At 39.9% G+C, this 23,645-nt stretch overlaps 1 long non-coding RNA gene and 2 pseudogenes across 2 annotated transcripts in view; 1 reads left to right on the plus strand and 2 right to left on the minus strand.

The window, feature by feature from the left end:
* The window catches only part of LOC148735467 (uncharacterized), a 36,682-nt gene extending 14,970 nt beyond the window's left edge, over positions 1-21,712 (plus strand). The window contains exons 1-3 of one of the 2 annotated variants that reach the window (XR_015999049.1): positions 1,744-2,939; positions 20,664-20,798; positions 21,311-21,712. This is a non-coding gene — a long non-coding RNA (uncharacterized LOC148735467). Of the gene's footprint in view, positions 1-1,743; positions 2,940-20,663; positions 20,799-21,310 lie in introns of those variants that run through there. The other variant, XR_015999048.1, reaches the window with a different exon arrangement.
* LOC148735469 (uncharacterized) lies at positions 7,472-8,426 on the minus strand (annotated as a pseudogene).
* LOC148735470 (uncharacterized) lies at positions 15,160-16,308 on the minus strand (annotated as a pseudogene).
* Positions 21,713-23,645: the final 1,933 nt, after the last annotated feature.

Here is a 23,645-nt window from a genome sequence, read left to right on the forward strand (position 1 = left end):
ATTGTCTCTCTCTACTGCAGTTAAAACAGCCACTTCCACTAGGTTGGGGGTGCCAGCCTGCACAGGCAGCAGCTTGTTGGAGTGTCTGCTGTTGCTGGTGGAGGACCTGCCTCTGCTACTCAATGTGGGTCATCAGGGTCTTCTGCTGTCGTTCAACCTCCTCTGCCAACAGCTTTTGTCCTGACACCAAATTGGACAGCACCTTCTTTCTTCCTGCCGCTTCTACTGCCTCAACACATCTGCTTCCTTCACCGCAGTCTTCCTTGTTGCTGCGGATCATTGCGGGTGCGGGTCTTCCATGTTTCTATGAATCTCCATACGCATGTCCTGGTAGGTTACCGCTGGGTGGTCTCTTCCCTGGTGCTTGATGCCATGCCTCAGGGTGGGGTCATGGAGAGTTTTGATGAGTTGCTCCCGAAGGAGCCTGTCCTTTTTCTCCATTTCCTCACCACCCGTCTCAGGAGTACTATCAGTGCAGGAGCAAAGTCTTGAACGCTTTCTCTCTCCTCTTTGCCTCCCGAAGAACTTCCTCATGGCCTGGGTCTGGGTTAACTACTCACTAAAGGCATCCCTCAGGAGGGTGAAGACTCATGGGGGGATGGTACACTATGCAGAAGGGCGGAGCCTCACCTCTTTGTCACGCCTTCCAGGTGGAACAGCAGGTTGTCCACAGTGTCTCCATCTTTTTGCCCTTGGACAGCCCTTCTGGCATTGGGTATCCAATCGTCTTGGACCCGGTCGTCTCTTGTCTCTCCATACCTTCCAAACTTCTGCTCTCTAGGTACTGTCACTACGATCGGGTTGAGGGGCGTGCTGCTGTTGATGCTGGTGCTTGGGCCATCTCAGGGCATCTGCTCCCTTAGCTTCTGGAACACGTGCTCCCATCTCTAATTATATATTAATCTTTCACTTCTTGTTTTTGTTTTGATTACCTGTATAATTAAATTTGAGTAAACAAATAGATAAAAAGTTGTCTAAAGCAATAAAAGTAAGTAAAAGATAGTTTTATTATGTTTCTAAGTTACAGAGAAGCAATTATTTCTTCATTTTCTCTCAATGAAAGTTATAAACATTTTTTTCTTCTTTTTAACTGTCAGATCACCACAAATGTGGTGGACTGGGGCATTGCAAACAGTTACAGTGTGCTTCTCATCGAGTGTAAAAGTTCATTTCATGAATGTTGTTTCTCAGGTAAAAGTGTCCCTTGAGTACCTGCTGGCCTCTTAATGCAATAAACTGACAGTCATCTTTAAAGTCACTTTTAAGTACCTCTACCCCATCACCTGTGACCTTCAAAGGGTAGGGTGTCGTATATCGGATTGTCATTATCTGCTGCTATGGCAACAGTACTTGCATTTGCTGCAAGGTCAGTTAAGTGAGATGCTGTGTCATTGTCAAGGGTATTCTCCTTTCTGGCTTGCCTGGTTGCCACTGAGCCATCTTTAGCAGTGGTAACCTCTTTCCAATCATCCATCCATGCCTTGTGTGCAGAGTGAGCTCCCACTCATTCATAATGCAGTTAATGCAATAGCAAGATCAGAGTTGGACTAGTACTTTTTCTTGCTAGAAATTTAATTTAATTGCTAGTACTTTTCCTTGATGGGAGTCGGACTAGTACTTTTTCTTAATGCAGTGGCATTGCCTGATTTCCTTTATCTTTTTTAAATTTTCTTCCATCTCAGTTTCTAGAAACAGCCTCTTCCCTTTCAGATTGTACATAGAAGACTCTTTGTACATAGAAGACTCTTTGTACATAGAAGACTCTTTGTACATAGAAGACTCTGCATTTGAAGTACGCTGTGTGAATTTGGCCTTCAGGTTTTTATACATGGTCTTAGCACTGTTGATGGTGGCAGTACTGTTAAGAACTAGTTGGCTGGTCTTTTTTTATACATGAGCCAGCTGCATCTTGCTCTCCCTTTGCTTGGGAGGTTTCTAAGGGATTTCTTTGAATGGTATATCCAAAATCAGCAGCAACACAGTGTCTTGATTTATATTGTGCTGCGCAGCCATCAGTAAACTCGTGCATCTTTCCAACTGTGTAGTTGATATGATTCAAATATCCCTGCTGTTGCACCCTGGGGACACTGTCCTGGTCTTGCACTGTATCATCTGAGATGATACACGTGTACTTCCATGATGTTAGGTTCATCCTAGGGACTACTTTCATCGTCAAAGGCTTCCACTGCATGGTGATAGATGGCGACGTGAAGGGAAACTTTAGCTACATCAAAGTATTCAGACTATATTTCATCCTGCTGCCTGCATGAGTAACTGTCAGAGTAGTTGTGAACACATACTGCATGCCCATTGGGAGATTATCTAGGAAGCTATCCATTTGATTTCTTTGCCACTTGCCATGAATGAATGGTAAGGGTAATCCTTAAGTAGCTTTTTAAAGTAAAGAAACAGCTCACACGGAGTAGTTTCCTTTGACATAAGAGCCACCTTCTTTTCCTCACCATTAGACAGAAACTTCCCTGTTGGTATTGTACTCGCAGCGTGACCAGCAAATAGTCACCTCTTGTGAATTCTTCTCAGGCAGTGGTTGTAGGTTAACAATGCTACAAGACTCACAATTTTGTTCTAAGTACTCAATCGGGTGGTAGATGCTGCCTTCTCCTTTGGGACAGAGTATCTTCTCTGCAACTTCTGTCAGTGATTTCCAGATAAGTGAATTGTTGTTGATTTGGTTCTCTCTGCTTTTTAATAGCTCTTTCCCTAATTTAAGACAAGTGCTACAAACTATTTTTGCCTCAACGTGGTTTTTACAGACACAATTCTCTGCCTCTTTCTTTCAGCTCCTTAACATAAAGGGCTTAGCCCTCTCGCTCCCAAGGGTGCCAATTTAGGTAAATGCACTAGTTGTCCTTGGGGTTCAGGTATCATGATGACTTCTGAAAGGCAAATTTGAGGTGCCATACAAGTATAGCTAAGTGGTGAGTGAGCCAGGCAATTTAAGACTAAGCAATGCAAACAAAGTTTATTCTTCAGAGATTGAAGTTTTCATTTATGATAAGTAATATCTCCAATGTAAGAAAATAATTTGACAAAACAATCCTCAAAATCATGCAACATGCAGAACTGTTCTTAACACCATTTTAAATCAATAAATGACAGCAGATATGCTGTTTCTATAAGTAACTTCTCAGTGACAGGAGAGTAAAGCATTAATACTTGAAGGACATATTTACAATGAAATTATCAATTTAAAAGAAAAAACAGTAACAAAATCTACCAGTATGTCTTAGTGTTTTTTTTTTATTAAGTGAAGCAAGAGTGTTAATTGTTTGAGGGGTTTGAATTTTGCATTGTGGGTTGTGAAACAATTTAGGCAGAACCGCTCGCCACATGAATTACATCCCATCCTGCAGAAAGGTTTTTTTTTCTTTCAAACATCTCTTGTATCTTCCTCTGCTCATTTTTATGCGCCAATGTCCAGTCTGAGTGGTTCCTTCTTGAATGGTATGTTGCCGTGATGAGAACTTACCGATCAGCATCCTGACCATTTCACTGCTAAACTGAAGCTGTGTAAAGCTCAAATGATTATCAACAATTTGCTTCAAAACGTGTGCATTACAATGCTTACATCTAAGCAAAACCATAACATATACTGCCACCATTTTTTCACCCTTCTCGATGTACAGCAATGTCTCATTTGATCACTGTGATTGACTCCCCCCGTGTACTTGTTGTAGATCTTTACCATGGGAAGGGAAGGAACGTTGATGTACATTCCATCCTTCTGCTTTCTGCATATGGTTTTATTTCCCCTTGCATTGCACTGGGTACTTAAGAGTGCCACCACTTACTTGAGAAGCTTAGCACTCTTCAAGGATTATTTTTTGGGGAGACAGCAGAGGGTCAAGATTGGGGACACCTTTTCCAGTTGGAAAGATGTTAAAAGAGGAGTTCTGCAAGGAAGTGTTTTGGGGCCTGTGTTTTTTAATATATTCATCAATGACTTGTTTTACTCGGTTACACAAGGTAAATTTCATGCATATGCAGACGATCATCAGTTATACTCTTCTGATGTCGACCCAGTAGCTCTAGAGAACTGTATTTGTCGGGAAGTGAGAGTTGCAAATAAGTGGTATTGCAGCAATGGAATGATTGTAAATGAGACAAAACACCAGGCTATAGTCTTAGGAAAAACAGGCCACTCCTTCTCTTTTCCATTAAAAGATTCTTTGGATACATGTGGAATAAATATTGACAATAGATTGCATTTTCATAATTATATATCAACTATTTGTAAGAAGATAAATGGCTTATCATTTAGCTACTCCAAATTCGAGATTAGATAAGTAATATATATATATATGTATGTATGTATGTATGTATGTATGTATGCCCTTCCAGGGTTTTCCTTCTCAAAGAATGTTGAAGTTGATGAAAGGGAAGCAGTTGGAGACGATTCAGGCCCAACCTGAGTGTCAAAGATGCAAACAACTAGGAGGGTCTGGGGGCATGTCCCAACAGGAAATTTTGATAATTTAACTGCTCTGAGATGCAATAACAACAAAAAGATGAAAACATGGGTTAGGGCTAAAGACAATTATTTGAAGATGTATAACAGTTCCTGGTGTTAATCTTAGATCTTTGATTCTAGAATTGTTTTGTATGTGTATTCCTTTAAGTTTATATTGTAGTTCTTTTAGTTCTTCAGCTTGATTTAAATGTTCGTGTTGTCGTTTCTGCTTTGCGTGGTATCTTTGGTCCTTTAAATTTTGATGTGTTTTTGTTCAAGGAGATGTCTCTAGCTCCTGATTTGTGGCATTTAAGATGGTATTCAGTCTTTTGAATTCTTGGTGGTCAATTTCTTGTCCATTGTGTGTTGTCATCTGTGGTATAGTGTCAGTCTTGATAGTTTTTGGGAAGGTTCCTTGATCTCTATGTGCCTTTACTAAATCAAGTTCCCATTCATCTTAATTTCGTTTTCATTGCCTTCAATTCTTTGTACAAATGCTTTTGTCCGTCCATGTCGATGAGATGACAAAGTGGCACTGAAGAAAAAAAGGGTGACCTTGAAGTTCTATTCGTATGAATAGTACTACTGAGGCCTGATTCATTCTCTATTGTATCAACAACTAATTGCATACTGGACATTCCACAAAGTTTCTTTGTAGAGTATGCTTTTTTGCAAATGTAGTTCAAATAGATGACGAAAATGGAGCAGATAAGAGCATTGGTAGATCTGGTTAGAGAAAGATGTAAAGAAGGGTTTAGTGCGTATCGAAATCAGTCACTCAAATCATTGGGAGGGAATAATGAGTAATGTATAACTAGCCATAAGGCAAGAATGGCCAGAGTGCTTCAATCACAATGATCGCTCATCAATAAAATATCCTTCTGACATATTACATTCTATAGAAGGGCATGGGGATGTGTTTCAAATGGAAATAATGTGTTGCAAAGATTATTCGATTAACTTTTGCGTGACACGTGACTTGGATTCGTTGTATCATAAGAGAGAATATTGTGTGAAAAGAAACAAAGCGATGAAAGCAATGGTAGAATTTCTTTGTCAAGTAAAAAATCTGGACAAAGCTAAAATGTAATCATGTGGCTTTTGATAGGCTTACACTGAGTATACGAGATAAGAAGAGACCACAAGGTCTCTTTAGAAATTTTGAAGGCCATCGAGATGGATTTTTATTCACATGGAACATGATTATTCTTCTAGTAAAATGATAAGGTATTAACATTCATTTGACCTCATCAATAAATAATAAAAAATCTAACATTAATGGATGATTCAATTTAAAACTAGCCATTCCATTTGTAAAACGTGATCGCTGAGACCCATCTAAAACTAATGGAGACGAAGATTTTTTAAATGAAAAAATGTGCAAAGGTGGATACATAACGTAAATACTCGGCAGGATCGGTAAAGATACGAAATGAAAAGAATTAAAACATACACATGGGTAGAATGAGATAAATCACGACACAAATATCATACAGGCATTGTTCAGTAGAACAAGGTCCTACAACATAATTAAATTCTGCTCTTCATAATGCGGGATCATGCAATATCTAATACATATCGCAGAGGCTTCCATAAAATTTGGAAAAGAAATCGGATTTATTGCGGTGAATATTTCCAATAGTAGCAAGGAAAGTAAAAAAGAAACTTACCCTTAAGATGTGTTCTTCCAATGCGCCCAGTTCCAATAGAGCTTCCAAATCTCTTATGGCCTGCTTCTTTCGTTTTTCAAGTTCTTCATTGTCATCGATATTCATGGGTTCATCATCAACACGTTATGGCGGTTGTTGCGGCAATGGCGGTAGCGGATGCAGAGGTTCTTGTTGTGGCTGTTGTCTATCTTTATTCCATCCTCGTCGACAACAACTGCATGAAACAGACATTCTTTTCAAGCAGCAAGGAGTGGATCTGGAAGCTCTCATTGTTGTGTCAATAGGCTCCTGGCAAATACAACAGTTATCTGGGTTGCCATCATGTTTAAACGACTAGATCTTCTCAAAAGTAAAAATCTTCTTCTAGAGCAAACAGCAAACAAGCAAGCTAACATGTGAAACACGTGTCTAGAGCTTACAAATCACAGGAAAAATTTCCAAAAAAACATTATTGGATAAATGAATGGGAATTTCTCAATTCTCATTAAAAACGGAATTCTTCACATTCATGGATTTTTAAATTTTAACGTTGAAGGGTTGCACTGAAAACCCATGATGGTTTGAGCATGGTAAATAGCCTTGTTCCACCATGGGGTAATTACAAAGTTCCATTATTGGTATTGTTATAATTACCATGGTGAGAATTAGAACATATCCATTATGGTTTTCTTACTCTTCACATAGTGGTTAATCCAATTTAGCCACTGTGGAAAATGGCTTGGTGGTGCTGGGGAATACTGGGCAAAGAAATCAGGGTAGTTCTACTATCATGTGCAGTTATGTGTACACAAACTTTATCCTCCACCAGGGCCAGAAGAAGAGTTTGCCTTGGAAGGTTTTCGATATACTGACGAATGATTTGTTGAAAAGTTTTATGTTACTTATAAACTAAAGCAGTGACACGATGTACATAGTTGTACAATAATATAATTTACAATCCACTGAACCCTTCTACAAAAGCGTGATTACAGAATAAGAAAATTAGTTATTTTTGCATTGCTCCTTCCATTACTGTTTGTGATGTGCTCCATTTGTTAGCTCATTAATTTTTCTTTAAATGTAATTGCCATTGATGAACACAAGTGCTTTTCTCAACTATAGAGATTTGTTATGGAATATTGTATTGCATTCAATAACCTAAAGTAAATAAGTGAATTGATTATTAAGAACAGCTATCTAGTTTCTCCTACTTCTATGAACAACCTCAGGGCTCCTTCTGACAACTGTAAACTAGCATGTCTTAAATATATGGTTTTTAAACAAAATTTGAACATATATGTGAATCCCTTTGAGCTAAATCACCAAAGAAACATTCTTTGTGGCTTTTAATTTACCTATTAGATCTTGAACAATGGTTATCAATGATATCTGCCTTCGGAGGTGTCGGCTCTGTGGCTATATTCCTTGGTAAAAGAACAGGTACTGGTTGAGCAATTCTGTTTCCCGCTTCGCATCGTTGAACAACCTGAGCAAGTAAATCTCTCAAATATTCGTTGGATTTATATTCAGTGATGGGTTTTACAACCCATCACTTGTTTGCCTTGGGAAAGCAAAGTTTGTAGCGTGCCCGGCCTTCTGTGCTCCAGACTTCATTACAGCTTGTCCATGGCCAGTGTTGTGATTATTGTCAATAGCAGCAAGCTGGGTCCCAGCAACCATGCCCTGGTATGAGAAATGCTCACGTTTAGGGCAATACTTAAGCATCATGGAGTGATATACCTCTAATCTACCTGTGTGGCAGAAGTCAGTAATCTTAACAACATCCTTCAACAATCTAGTGTTTATGTTTTTCTTGAAGAGCCAAAACATTACCAGTGCAGGCTGCAGCAGACCACCATTAGTGGTTTGAGATTGATTGTATATATGGCGAGAGGTCCTCACATCCCCTTTCATTTGCCTTGTGATTCAGCTTCTTTACCACCCACTTGGAGAGATGCCACACATCATATTGGTGTTTGATGTTTGGGTGATCTTTGGCCATGCAACTGGTGATAGACATGGCGATCTGTTGCAATCCTACTGATGGTGATATCTTTTCCTTCAAGCATTTCTATGCACTTCGTAAATCCTTCTTTCACCATTGCATTAGAAGATGTGACCTCAGTGACCTGAACCACCTGAAATGCCACCACATTACCAGTGTCCTCATCCATAAAAGTGTAAGTGCCATACTTTGTAGAATGGCCTGGACAGTCACAGCAACCGTCGCCATTAAGATTAACAACACCCCTGGCAGTGAGAATCTCAATTTGCCTCCTAATTTCAGCCTCCCATGCCTCATGAATAACAGGAAACAGGTACTTTTCCTTTGTCATAAAAGACACTTTCACTGAAAAATTAATGATTAAAGCATGATGCCCGCTGGCTGATTGCAGTAAAAGTATTACCTGTAAACAAAATAGCAGCAGACAACAATAGATTTTCCAGTGGTTTCTGTTTCACTACTGGCTGTGAATCCCACTTTTACTGTAAGGCCACTGTTACAAGTCAATTGAACTGATAACATGCTACCAGTTTTCCTTTCACAATCAATTGTTATATCTCCACAACTGGGACACCTCTTCTTCAATTTTAACTTTCCATCCTTCAGCATTAATGACTGAAGTTTTTGAAAGAGGAAAAATGCCAGTTGTAGTTTCATCTGTCGGTAGGAAACTTTTTCGGTTGCATTTGCCTAAATGGAGGAGGAGACTTAGTCCTAACTCTAGTAGTCATGGCAGCATCTTCAACCTCTGTTTGTATTGCCTTACTTTTGAGGGTAAGAGGTTGAAGACAACACTGAATTCCAACATTGCACTTTGTTGGACTCCAAGAGAAGGATTCTGAATTTTCAGAAACAACAACTTCCTCATTACTTACTACTCCTTTTGTGGAAGCATTCAGATCGTTTGTAGCGGCCAGTAATTCCGCGACATCTTAATACGAAACAATGACAGTATACTTCATTTGTTATGGAAACTTTATTTCTTTTGGAAGAACACTTATGTAAATTTATATATCTAGCCCCATCCAGAGTGGACAGAAATGAGCCCGTTTTATTGTCCAAAATGGGGATTTTTTAGCGTCGACGAGGTACAATTATGTCTGAAGATGCATAGAGCAAGATAAATATTATCAACCTCATTTTGAAATTCGGTGCGGAGAAATGCTCTGTTGTCGGTCAAAGCCCTTGTAAATAATTATTTGAATGAGATTATGGTCGTTTCTTATTCACAGAGTGAGAAATTGTAACATATTGGGTTGAAGAAATCAACTCGTAAATGGTAATTATCAAAACCAAAAATTTAACTAACTTCTTGATGCATTCGTCGATTGCGGCAATTTTCGCTTGACAATCGGGGTCTCTTTTTAGTAGATTGTGAAGCATACTCGAGTATAGAAGGAACAGCATCCTCCTTTAGCTGGCATTTATACCTTTGCCCAGTGATCTTCGCTTGAAGATGCGACTGAAAACAGCTTTCTGAGAAATGATCACTACAGACATAGCTGTATTGTAAGAGCGGCATATTCAAGCGACGAACTCTCTCCAGCCATTCTTTCCTTTGCTGTTTGTCCAATGGAATCTTATGGAAGCTCACATTTGTTGCCTTAGCAGAGTAACTGGTACATCCAGGAACACAGCAGTTCACCATTTTGTCGAACTTAAAAATAAACTAGCTTTACAATCTCAAAAATGTAGCAGTGCAAAGTGTTATTACTTTTAGAAAGTCCCGAGAAAAGGGTATTGACGATCTGATGCAACAGCGGACTGCTGACCAACTCAATACGGCTCATAAACATCCAAGATGGGGGAATTCTAATTGCATTTTTATTCTCACTTTAGGAAACACATCTAGGTTAAAACAAACGGCTAGCAAAAAGGGTTACCAAAAATCGAGACTGAAGAAACAGGCCAATAATACAAAATTAAAAAACACCCCAGAGTTCCCCTTTAATGGTGGTAAACATCAGTCATACAATCACTTAAGCAATCATTTTTATCAATCCTAAAAGTAAAAATGGATAGGTGTAGGTTGTTAAAAAGAAAAGCTCCTGAAATCCGAGTCAACATTAAATTTTGTGATGAGGTACATTTTCAGAAAGTTAATTCATTAAAAATCTGTATTGCTATGATTGGTACCTGGTGGCAGTTGTTTATTGTCAGAATTTGAAGATTCCTTAGTGACAGGATCAGACCATCTAGTCTACTTGCACGTGCGCAAACCTGGTCATCCTACAAACATCATAACACTGTAAAGGTTTCAATAGGCATAACTTCACAGGGTACAAATTCCTTTGTTTCAAAAGCATGGGGAGGGAGAACTTGAGACAAGTGTTTAATTGAGCAATGTGGTCTATTGGAGAAGCTACTACCTGGAGATCTCGTCTTTGCAGATCACGTCTTTGCAGATCACGGATTTACCATCCAACAATCCCTTATCTTTAAGAAAGCAGAAGTAGCAATTCCAGCCTTTACACACAGTAAAGACCAGCTAGATCCAGTGGATGTCGAAGGAACCAGGGGAATTGCTAATGTTCGCATACACGTCGAGCAAGTAATTGGTTTACTTCGTAGAAAGTACACTATTTTGAACGGAATTCTACCAATTGATTTCTTAAATAGCAACTGCAGTGGTTCCCAAGAAGCATCAACTCCTATGATTGAGAGGATTATTAATGTATGTGCGGCTCTGGTGGACCTTTGTCCTGGAACTGTCCCATTCGACTGATTTTTCAATGCACTTGTTTGTTTATAATACATATATACGGCAAGTTAATGTTTAAGGGCAAGAATTAAATTTTGTACATTAACTTAAAACTGTTGGGAGACCTGCATGTTATGGGATCTCAAACAACAGGCTAAGTGAGGTCTCATCCTTGGGATATGAAAATTTGCTTGGGAGGAGTCATGCCCATACACAAGGGTTGTGGCAAATGTAATGGCAAAGACCCCGCAGTCACTGAAATTTTGCTGTTGCTGAACCAGCAGCTGGTTAATTCCCTTGTACCTAGGACCAAGTAAGTTTTTGACCAGGCAAATTATCTCTGCTGATACAGCAGGATTTGCTAGACTGTCCAGTAAATTTACAAACCCTGGTGCAGTTGATAGTGGTGACACACACCCAATGGTTATTCACATGGAGCAGCTGCCCAAAGTCAGCAGTGACAATGTCAAACTGCTCAACTGGACTAAGGGTTGGTCTCTGAAATCCTTGGAGCAACTTGTCTACATCTGGCAACAAAATTTGGGCGTCAGGTATCATAGTGTAGTCCAGCCATCCTTTTGGTGATAAAATAATGTCAAATTCTTGTTGACTTAAGTTTCTCAGAGATTTGTATTTGTTGGTTTGGGTATGGAGAGTTTGAATTCAAGTTACATCATCTTCTTTATTAGTGTGCTTTACTTTTGCCTTTTTGTGACAAGGTGGACAAATCCTGGTATTGTAGGAATTATTTGGCATTTTCTTATACTTCAGGCAGTTGAGATGAAAAATCTTGCCATTTTCACTCCCCCATTTTGACACTGTAAAAGTTTTTGATTTGCTGGGTTTTGATTTACATGTGCAAATACTAGCAAGGTTCATTACAGGATGAGGGACATTCAAATCCTGGTTAGTCTCTCCTCAATTATTTCTGCCTTTTTTTGCTCTTTTGAACTCAGGTTGGCTTCTGAAGGGGGGGGCAATACCATGTCTTGGGAATGCCAACAATATGAAGACATAACAAATGGGAAAGATCTAATAGGGCAATTGGGATTACCAGAGGCGACACACTTCTCATCACTGCCCTTTCTGCAATAGCAAACATTGCCTATTGCTGGTGGTGGACTATTGTGTGTGGGGGGGGGGGGGGGGTGTAAAATGCTTTCTAGAGTACCACTTGCCTAGCATTTCAGGAAGAATACAAGTTCTCCAAAACTTAGTGAGCTTAGGCAGAACAAAGTTCCAGTGTTGCTCATCAGGCATAATTCGCCAGTGGAAAAATGTAACCGTGCCAGAGGAATGAAATGCACACACAACAAGTCATTGAGCTTTCTTTTAACCGTAAACAGTTGTTGTTGTGTCTGGTAATAATATTCATGGTCTTGCTAGAGCCAAAACTTACCAGTGTTGTCCTTTTTTAAACAAAATGAACTTTTACAGCCACGTCCTTCCCCACAACAGTCACAAGAAGAGAGAAAGTCTGGAGTTGCATGAAGCCAAGGATACTCTGATGATAAATGTACCACATTTGACAATTTTGAAATTTGAATGTTTTTGCTTCGTAACCTGTTCATAAGCCTTGATTGCAAGTCCTTCGTGTTCACATCCATGCTTAATTGTCTTTGAAAATAGTTTATTAAGCTCAGGGTAGCAAATTGTTTGAATTAAAGACTGAGAAGGCAGCGAGGGACCTGTGTGAGCTGCCCACTTACTTTGTGAGGCACCAATCCTTCCAGCTCTGTGCTTGAAAAAATTTGTACTTTGAGACTGGTTTCTGGTGTCTTCCTCAATTTGTGACATTTGATCTTCAGACAGTGCAATTTTCTTCTTGAAACAGACCTTTAGCAGCTCAGGATACTCAAGATCCTGATATTTAGGATTGGATAAATTGTGAATTGTAGGGATCACGCGACTCTTTAGTACAAAGCTATCGGCATAAGGAGAAACAAGGCTAAGAGCAATGGTCTTAAATTTACAGCTGTTTGATTCTTGAAAAAAGGACTCTATTTCATCTTCTGATGGATGTGGGATAACTAAATTTTTGAATCTTGCCCGTGGCTATTGACTTCAGCCATCTCCAACAGGCTGTCTAAGCTTGCATCTAGATCTGCTTTCATTTTCTTCGCAGAAGTAAAGTTTATTTCACGAACACATGCATACTCGACTTCTTTTACATACGAGGGAAGAATCCATGAACACTTAACTTGTGTGCACGACAATTTGCCGTTCAGTTTTGTCCATGCCTCAAGGTAGAATAAAACACAGGTAACATGCGAGTATGACTCTACTAGACCGGCCTTACACCCACAACACTTGGCAGACAAAATCATTCCCGACTTTTTGGTAATGATCCAGACAGAAATCAAGGCTTCATTCATTCTTTGCAAATGCCTTACATTCACTAAAACAGTAAATTTATGGTTGATGATGTGGCCCTGTACACTTGAAATGAACCTCGATACCATTTGGTTGTATCCTTGAAGGCTTCGAAAGGCTTTAAATTGCTGTTTAGTGTAAAAGCTAGTCTCCAGCACGAGGTAAAACGGCAGGTCTGTCTGAACCTTTTCCATCATTTCCTTTCTCAAACTGGCCGGTACAATGATGCGGTCACTCTTGAACAGGCAGCCATTTTGAACAGTGATTTCTTCTTTAAAAGAGAAATTAGGCCTGATCTCTTGGGGCACTTCAGCTCGAGTACTTGGCCAACCTTCCAAGACAGTGGACAATCAGGATCTGAAGGTCAGCATCATGGGTAGTGACTTTCCTGGAGTCAGTGAGGCAAGCATGGGAGATAGGTAGATCATCAACCAGAACTATTTCCTGGACCTCATTTTAATACTCTGTGAGCAAGGTGCATCCACAGAGGCTCTGGATAAGGGGGTCAGACAACCATATTCTCTCCCTTCTGGTACCTTACATCAATGTTGTATTGCTAAAGGCGCAACAGCATCTGCTGGAGATGCTTAGGGGCAGAAGTGCAAGGTCTTTCTTGCAGATGGCTTCCAAAGGCTGGTGATCTGTTTTGACATGAAGAATGTCTGGACCATAGAGGTAGGTATGAAACCTCTCACATACAAGAACTACTGAGAGAAGTTCTTTTTCAGTTTGGGCATAGCGACCTTCGGCGGGAGTAAGTGCCCTGGAGGCAATAGCAACTGGCTGACCTACCTGGAGTAGGGTGGCCCCAAGTCCAGAGAGCAATGCATCACTTTCAACTGTAACAGCTTGTGTGACATCATAAAACTTGAGCACTGGAGGTTGACAAACAAGACTCTATTTTCTGGACAGCTGCATCATGAACTGAGAGCCAGCACTACCCAGCATCTTTAGCTTCAAGACAATGCGATGGTTCAAATACACTGGACAAGTTTGGAAGGAACTTTACCAGATAAATAAACTTTGCCAGGAACTTTGCCATAATTAACCATGCCGAGAAATCTTTTCAGTGATGTCACACCTGTTTGGGTAGGGATGGACCTTGTTTGGATCTGTAACGATACCATCAGCAGTTAGCAAATAACCCATGAAAGGTACTTCAGAGAGGCCGAGCTTGACTTTCTGATGATTAAGAGTCAGATTGAGCTTGCAGCACCTTTCAAGAAATGCAGTTAAATTCTGATTGTGATCCAGGAGTGCACTTGCAACTGTGTCTCCAAAACCACACATGAGAAAGTCATTAGCTATGATGACTGCCCAAAGACCCTCAATTGCTTCATGCATTTTCCGCTGCCATACCTCGGGTGCAGAAGAAATGCTAAACGGCATTCTTAACCAGTGAAGTCTGCCAAATGGATTATTAAACGTGGTGTAATAACTGGAATTCTCTGACAGCTCCACTTGCCAGAAACCACTTTTTGCATCCATGACACTAAAGACCTTTGCCTTGGTGAGTGGGGATGTAACATCATCCACTGTAGGTAGGGGGTAGTGTGAACGCTTTAATAGCAGAGTTAAAATCTTTGGGGTCTAGGCATACATGAATTAACCCATCTTTTTTTGGCATGGCCAAGACACTGGATACCCAGTTGGTTGGCTCAGTAGCAGGTGAAATAATCTGGTTGCTAGCCAAGTTTTTCAGCTCTGCCTTCATGGCATCTTTCTTTGGAACAGGCACTCTACAAGGATGTACTACACGACCTACATCCCTATGTAATGAAATACTGTATTCACCAGGTAAACAACCAATACCTTGAAATTCATCAGCAAAGGGTGTAAGCACAAAATCTGCAGTAATACTCTCAGATACTGCTTTCTCTGGAGTAGCAGCAACATTGTTAACAGGGGCATGAACACCAGGGACTATGATGTTCATGAGAGCGATACCTTGACAAGACTTTTAGCCCAACAAAGGTGTAACTCTTTGATCAATAATGACAAAGTTCAGTTCATGTTTGTTGCCATCATGCTCAACTTTAAGCCTTGCAGAACCCAATGCCTTTCGCTTAGAGTGATCATGCATCACTGGTGTGATATCTTTAGGAACAATGCTAGCTCTTTTGAAATAGTTGGTGGCTCTGATGTAATCCTCTAGTGGCAAAATATTTCCTGACGAGTCTGTATCAATCTGGAATGTTATTGAAACAATGTCATTTAGAGTGACTGGAACAAGAGCCTAATCTTTGCCACCAATGTTATTTGTAGAAAACTTCTTTGACATCATTCACATTCTCAGACTTACTGCGTCATCTGACTGCAAAGTGTCCAACTTTGCCACATTTCTTGCATGTTTGTCTGGATGCGGGACATAGCTTTCTGTCAAGTGCATGTTTGCCACTGCTGAAGAAAACTTTCTGTTTGTAATGTGCTCCTTTACCAGAAAGTAAGCAACCAGAAAAGCCTTCTCCAAGACATCCTTGGCAGTTTCTTTTTTTTCACCAACTTCTTTATGGAATACAGACATGGGCAGTAAAAGCTCATGACTGACTACTTTATGATGTCGGTTAGAATCACGATGTACCTTAAGGGCGTCGTAGTTTAATTGCTTGCTTGCTGTTTGAGTGAAGGCTGATTCTTCTTTATTTTGCACTGTTTTTATGGCGTGCTTCTTGCATAGCAGACAGAACATGCCTTCACCCTCTACAAAACAAAGCCACCAATTTTCCTTCTCTTGTTGCCAAGTATGAATGTACTTCTTCTGTAGCTTCAGTCTTGCTATCTCTTCATGCCTTAAGCTATTGCACAGTTTGGAAGGACATGTGTAATAGCTGTGTACTACTTTGCTTGTACCAAAGAACTGAGCAATTATGTCTTTGCATTCTTTAGCACTCAAGAGAACTTTACATGAACGAGATGGTTGTGAGGCCATCACTGTAGCTTGAGTGGAGGAGCTTGCTGTAGAACATGTAGGGGATATGAAAACTGGTAAATCATCAGCCACACCTGTTTGGCTTTCTTCCAGCTGGGTGGTTCAAAGCACCTCAAACCAGATTGATGTGCATTATGCAATTTTTTTTCTTTTTTTGAACTAAAGGTATTTTTAGTGATTCTTCACCCATCCTCAGAAAAATATATTACGTCTGGATCGTTTAAGTTGCTGGCGTTCTAAATAAATTATCAGCGTTTTTGTTTTGCGATATTTTTATTTGTCACTAATTTCTCGAAAAAAATGTTCCAAAGTTGTTACGATATATGCTTCTGGTATGGTGTGAAACTGTTTTTACGGATGATAGAATGGTTTAAATGCAGAGTTTCATTCACAAATCAACAGATAAATGTGACAGATGCGGTTACTTGACATGTCGTGCTGCAATTCCTATGAGTTAATCAAGTGGAAAATTCGTTGAAGAATTACACAGCAAAGAGAAAGTAAAAAACACAGAAACCCTTCACTTGGCCTTTATTAAATCAACTCTAAACATCTTTCCTAATTTTCGTAAAACATAACTCGAATTAGTATTGTAATATTTATTTCAATACTCACCATTGGCATTTTAAAACTAATTTATTCATTGTAGTCACACAAGCACGTGCACATACACTACGCGACAAAAAATATGTGAAAGACTGCTCTATGCAATGGAAAAGCATTTGACCATCCTTCCGTTGCTCCTTAGAAAAGTGGGAAGTTATCTGTGAACTCGGTGCAGGTTTTCGCTTTCGATTCTCTGCCATTTACGTTTTAAAGCATTAGAGTGATCTTGTGCACTACACTGTGCTGCAAATTAGATGATAAATCCAGATAGATTACTTTGTGATTACCAGTCAAATGCTTGACAGGAAAGTGACATTTTTCCAATACCTCGATAAAAGCGATTAATATTTCGGCTTTCGTAAGTAAAGAAATATCGCAATGATGTTTGTGTTTAAAATAGCGCAAAGTAAATATGGTAGGCATGCTTAACAAACATTTTTAAACCTTCAAATTATTTTGGGGAGTTTCTTTTTGGGCATTCTTTTTGCTTTTTTTCCCTTGTCAGTTACAAAACAAAAATAATGTATTTTCCCTCTAAAATGGAGATTGTCAAACCTCCAGAGGAGGCAGCCCGTTGAGCCGGCAGCTGGCAGGTTTTGAGAAGGCTGCTCTTGCCACTGTGCCCTGAGATAGTTGCCTTTACCCTAAAAGGAAGAAGAACGAAGGTGGTGCAGAGGCGGGCCTTGCTCTTGAAATTCTGGCCATCCTTTTCCAGCATGAAACACAATTTCCTTGCTATCTTCATTAATGTGCCACCACACCCCTTTTCCACACAGAAGAAAATCACTAATAGTTTCTAAATGAACCCGACGATGTTCATTGTCAAGAAGTTCACATGGAATTACTGTGTCAGGGAACTGTGGAAGGTTATTGGCAAACTTTTCAATCTTTTATTGCTGTTCAAGAAAGCTACTTTTGTTTGATTTTTACATTTTTTTTCTGCTTGAGTGCGAACTATGCAGTTTGGAATTATATGTTCCGGACGACCATTGGAGGTTGTCTTGCTAATGGCATTCATGGTAGTGAATTCTCTTTCTTCCTCTTCGGTGTCTACAGAATTAAGTGAAATTAAACATGATGTGAAGGGGGCATAGCAGGTGATGCTATGATAATATATACCATAGAGTTTTCTACCTTTCAGGACTTCTGTGATGTTAAATACTTTACGAATGGCAACCATATGGGAGAATGTGACATCATGTAGATGTAAAATAAACTGGGGGGGGGGGTGTACAGCAAGTCACAGAGCTCTGTAAGACTATACAATAAGCTTCTGATAGTTAGGCAGCAGTAGCTTCCAAGGTGGAGTGCTAGAACAATAAAGCAAAGATGGTAATCTGCTCCTCTTAACTTTTCTTGTGCGGAGAGCACTACTTCTATTGCCTCCTCAAACAATGGTTTTTCCTCATCAGTTAGGTGCTTGGGCAGTTTGTACAAAATGTTATTTATGTGCTTCTTGAGATCCTGGAGGGGTTCCGCTGGCACAACTTCATATTGGGTTAAGTTAAGGTCTTTCATTGAAGCACTTTGATCAGGAAAGCTCTGTGCAGGGACTTGCTGAATGCCCTTAAGCTCCTCCCTCGAGTGGCTCTGCAAGGCTGGTTTTAGCAAACCATCTGTTGGGAGGTTTTGGCCTTTGCACTCTCTGATCATGTCATCCTTACTCATTTGTTGGAAAGGTTGCACGCCTCCATTCCTCCTTTCTTTGCCTGCTGGACCTGCAATGACTTTCTTCCTTCACTCTTCTAGGGTGATTTGTGGGGCTCTTAGTGATGTCATGTGGTCGGAGTACTGTGTTGACATAGTGGAATCACAGCAGCGAAAGTTTCTACCCAACTGCTCCCCACTCTCAACTTCTTTTGATGGAAGGTCACCATGAAACATCGACAGATTTCATTGATGAAGACATTATGTGAAGAAGTTATCGTTGTAGTAAGCCGTTGGATGTCCACCAAGCGGGTGTCACTGTATATATAATAGCTGATCTTCAATGGTGTCTCTACACCTTGCCATAAGGTAAATTTGTGGCTTTTCCACCATTTCTTGGACATCCTTTCCCTCAAGCTCTTAAGAAGTGTAATAGAATGCTGGAGCATAATTTGCATTTACTGTCAAGAGGATATGGCCATGATTCATAACACTTGAGTGGTCTGACCAGATCATCAGGTGTCGAGTTTGCTCCCAGTGTTTTAGTGAGTGACCCAGTTCCTCCCTTGTCTCAGCATCAGGCTGCTCTTTTACTCTCCAATTTCCTGCAAGCGAGGTTGCAGCTCTTCTTATGTCATAGCCTCGTAATGAGATTCTGAGTGGTCTCTCTTTAAACCCATTTCCTCATGTTTTGCGTAAAGATTTCTCCTGATTTCCCTCCAAAGGTTTTGTTGAGGTGCCTTCTTGGAAGTGGGTTATTTTTTCTAAAGGGCTTAAAGATTTCCAAATTCACGTCATTTTTGCTAAGAATGAAATTTATTTTCAGTCTGGGGACCACGTGGGGTAGTCATTTTTCAAATGACAAAACACTTCAATTCGACGTGCATTGTGATCGAGAAAAAGGAACCGTCACAGTATCCAGTGAGTGCATAGATTTGACCCATGTAAGAGATTCACGCATCGCTAATAACGTATACTTCGAGTTACCCCGACAACTCTGCAAGTGGGCTGGGTGGACGGAAAATTCACATATCCAATACACCGATTTTCGTGGGGTGAAGGAAGATAATAATAGTGTGACACGCTCTGGGGCTAATCTCTCTATGATGAAACGCGGTACACGATGGAGTTTTGATAGAACGCTTAGTACCCTTGATGGTTCGTATTATTGGTATGACATTCCCTGGAAAGATAATTCAACAAGGGACACGCATCGCTTTTTACTGAGTGATATCATCTGGACATTTAAATACAACCCCCATGATACACCTACAACGGCACCAGGTTCACGCAATTTTTACGTGTATTCCTCCCTGTGCGCCCCAGTGATCATGGGTGATCAATCCACAGATTCCTTACCAGGAAAGAATGCAAGGAACGGCTTATTTCGAGCCGAAACACATTCATTACATCCCCTATGAAATAATAATTTCGACATCATTGAAACGCAAGTGGGTGAAACGATGAAAAATACTCTGGCTGAGTTACCTGAAAAAGGCCCCAGTATATTGACATTGCACTTGGGAAGGGTTAAATAAAGACACTCCACCAAAACAAATCATTCATTTACCTACACGATACGACATAAGTAACTTTTACGTGACGTTACCCAGTAACGATGGAATCATCAAATATTTTCCCGGCAACACTAATAATTCTTGGAAAAATCGACTCAACAAACGCTTGGATTTGGAGGGGGAATATGAAGTGGGAATGTCCAGCATTTCCTTACCGTCCGAATCGCTCTAGGTACCTTATCTCAAAGGACTCACAGCCGGTTCCATAGTGATGAAATCGTATCGTGAACTGTACATCAACTCAGATCATAAAGATACGTGTGTAGTTGTATCTTATGGTGATATCAAGGATACACCCATGATGACAGCATACGATTTTCTCAAAATCCTATTTGACAGAGAATACGAGTTATTTTTAGATTAACTCATGCAGGACCATTCCTTAGTACATAAAACAGGGAAAGAACAACTTCAATTTGATACGATTTTCAACGAGGAGGAGGGAGCAATTAATCGAGATCAACACATCAACACATCGAAATCAACACATCAACACATCGAAATCAACACATTGATGAGGTGAAAACGCAACTCAGTGAATCAGAAAATAATCTAGCGCACTTTACTAAAGACGGAGCAAGCATCGTGACTTTACACTTTAGAAGGGTTAAATAATTCGTCACGAGTGTATGTGTAAGCAGTCGCATCATGGTATGCATTTTCTCCTCTAATTTTTCATCCGTTGACACTGTGTTTGTTATCTAGGTGCAAGTGTGGAAATTGTAACATTGGATCCCTTCAAAACATCAGCGAATGTTACTGCTGTGGCGAGTAGATGGTTGTAAGGAATCAAGGAAGAGTGATCTACTATATCAAGATCTTGGCTCGGATGTGTTTCATGTAAGTATGTTCTCATAAGCATACTTTGTTCACAGTAGCTCTTCAATTGTAGATTTACAATGATCTCAGTTGGCAATTTGTTTCTAAGTTTGTTTTTTCTTATGTTGAATGCATTGTAATTGGGGTTGGAACCTCGAGTTTGCACCGAAGGATCCCAGTTTTAAGGTTGGGAATAGAATAAAAGGCCTGCAGCTACTTACTTGACTTGATGAGGGGGGTGATGATTGTCTAGTCTCACAGAGTACTATACAACAATTTTAAGTAATTTTTCTGGGGCAGGGGGTACTCTTGGCGATTTGTGCTGTTGCAAAGTATTACACTATGACGCAGAATATGCCACATTCGTCTTCTTGGTATTGGACTGGAACTAGCCTCCAACTGAGGATACTGCGGGCAATCTTTTCAAATGCAAATGACGTTTTTCTTTTCTTCCTGGTTCCCATGACTTTGGAGGTAGCATTTTGTCCACAATAAGATCTGTCAACAAAGTCTTTTCAATTACTCTCTTGCAGTTTCTTACGAAGTGTTTCATATCGAGAGTTCTCAAGGCTGGTGTATGGGCTCTTAGGAATTAAGAGGATCCCTCTACCTGCTTGTGCCTATGCAGCAATCAAGAAAGAATTTCCCAGCAAAAAGGACAAAACCTTTAAGGGTTTTGACCTTGACAATGATGGCAGTGACTAATTTTGACAATTTTTTTTTGCTTTCTCATGCAAATTGAAAACACAAATGGAAACTTTGGGAAGCTTTTTTCTAAACACATACAAATGTAAAGTGTACATGTATGAAGGCCTACATGTATTACCTCCTTTGATATTACACACTTATTTTTTTTTTCAGATTTACTTACATGTGCAAAGTAGACACTGATAGGTGTTGCATTACAATGCAATAAAATTTTATTTTGTATGATATACATTTTCACTTAAAACTGCCATTTACTTCTTAGACAGTCAATTAACTTATTTCCTCTCTCACTGGTCAACTACAATCTGACCAGCTGCTGTGTCTGGTTGATTACTTAGTTGACTGTGAACTTGGTTGTTTCCTTTTTTTTTGCTTTAGTTTACTCCTTGAAAAAGTTGTTTTCTTGTTTTCTTTTTTGTTGGCCCCCTACTCTTTTCCTTTCTTCTTTTCCCTTTTGTTGGCTCTTTACTCTGTTGTCCACTTCTTTTTGCACTATTTGGCTCTTTACTCTTTTTTCCACTTTTTGGCCCTTTATTTGGGTCTTTACTCTGTTGTCTACTTCCTGGTCTTATACCTGGCTCTTTATTCTTTTGTCTACTTCTTTTTTCTTTAGATGAGCCTTTCCTTTGTGTACTTCCTTCTAGGACTTGAGATACTGATCAGACCGAAGAAAAGGATAGCAGTGTAATTATGTAGTTTGTAATAACCTGTGCAGTAAAACCCCACCTTATGCCCACCCTGCAGGACAGATAGTCTTCATTTGTTGAGTCAGCAATGTCATCTTGTACTGTAATAATATTAGTAATCATATACAGCACTTATGATATAATTATGTTACTTGAAGTGCTAATAAATACCTGGTGTGGTGGGAGGGACATCTTTTACAACCATCTTACTCTTCTAGGTTCTCTTTTGTAGTGCCTCTACTCTAGACTGTTTCTCAAGGATTGCGTTCATTGGAGGCGGAACCTTTTTCTGTAGCTTTGTGGCAGCATCTTTCAACTCATCCTTGTTTGCATTCAGAAAAGTCTGGTAGATTTCATGTTCATAACCTGAAAATTACAAACAGCATGACAAGGTGTTTTTAAGGTTTATAGAAGTCCTGGAGAACTTGGAAAGTCCTATAATTTTGATGTGGCATTTTCCAGGACTTGAAACTCCTGGAATGTGTTAGAAATCTATTGCAACCACCACTGACACATGTGTTCTGAAAGACTATTCCAACATCACTAGATTGTGTTTTAAACACAGTGCGCAAGGGCATCAGAAATTAAATCTTACCAGCTACACCTGTAATAAAATACACACCCTTTGGTACGTGAAGAACGTGTTGAGAGAAACACAACCAAGACCCATGTGTTTAAACATTTGAATTAGTTTGGTTGCTGAACCACCTGTCAGGAGAATACATAGGCAGAGAAGAAAGCTGCCTGCAGGGATGCGATACCCAGGCATAAGAGGCTGACTGTACTAAGTATTCTGCTTCTGGCATTCTGGGTTAGTACAAGTTGTTGTCACCACTGCCTCTGTCCCAATCTCTGATGTTTACACAACTGGATTGTGTGCCTTACAGGTGTGGCAAATCTTAAACAGAAGCAATAACTGCGACAGGAAAACAATATGCTTTGGTTCTGTACGAAGGCTTGTGCCCTGTACAGACAACCTGTAGATTAGAAAATGCAAGATATCTCATCAACAATTATCATTAAATTCAGCCCATGCCTAGTTTTGGTTATCAACGGTAAAGAGATAATTACCGAAGTAGTCATGTAAGAGAGCTTTCATTAACAGAGTGGAGGTGACAATTCAAACAGGGTTTCACAATAGTGGTCATGCATGATTAGGGGGCTGGCCACTTTTTCAGTAGTACTAGAAATTTTTAATGAGTCCTAAATCTTGATGCTTGCCTATTACCTTTTGGGTTTGCTTCCATTGTCTTCATCTGCCTCTGTTTCCGTCTCTGTCTCAGTTTCCGTTGCCATCTCATAGACAGAGCTAGTTCCAGCAACACTGTCATCTACTTTTATTTCATCTAATTCCTCTTCATCCTCCTCAGAATCTGACCCCTCTTTATTGTCGATGGGCTCGTTATTGTCAGTGAGCTCTTCACATTAAGAAGAATCTATGTATTGTGGACCTTTTCCCACACGGAGAGTGACA

Source organism: Stylophora pistillata, chromosome 3, assembly GCF_964205215.1.
Source record: "Stylophora pistillata chromosome 3, jaStyPist1.2, whole genome shotgun sequence".
In the NCBI taxonomy this organism is placed as follows: domain Eukaryota; kingdom Metazoa; phylum Cnidaria; class Anthozoa; order Scleractinia; family Pocilloporidae; genus Stylophora; species Stylophora pistillata.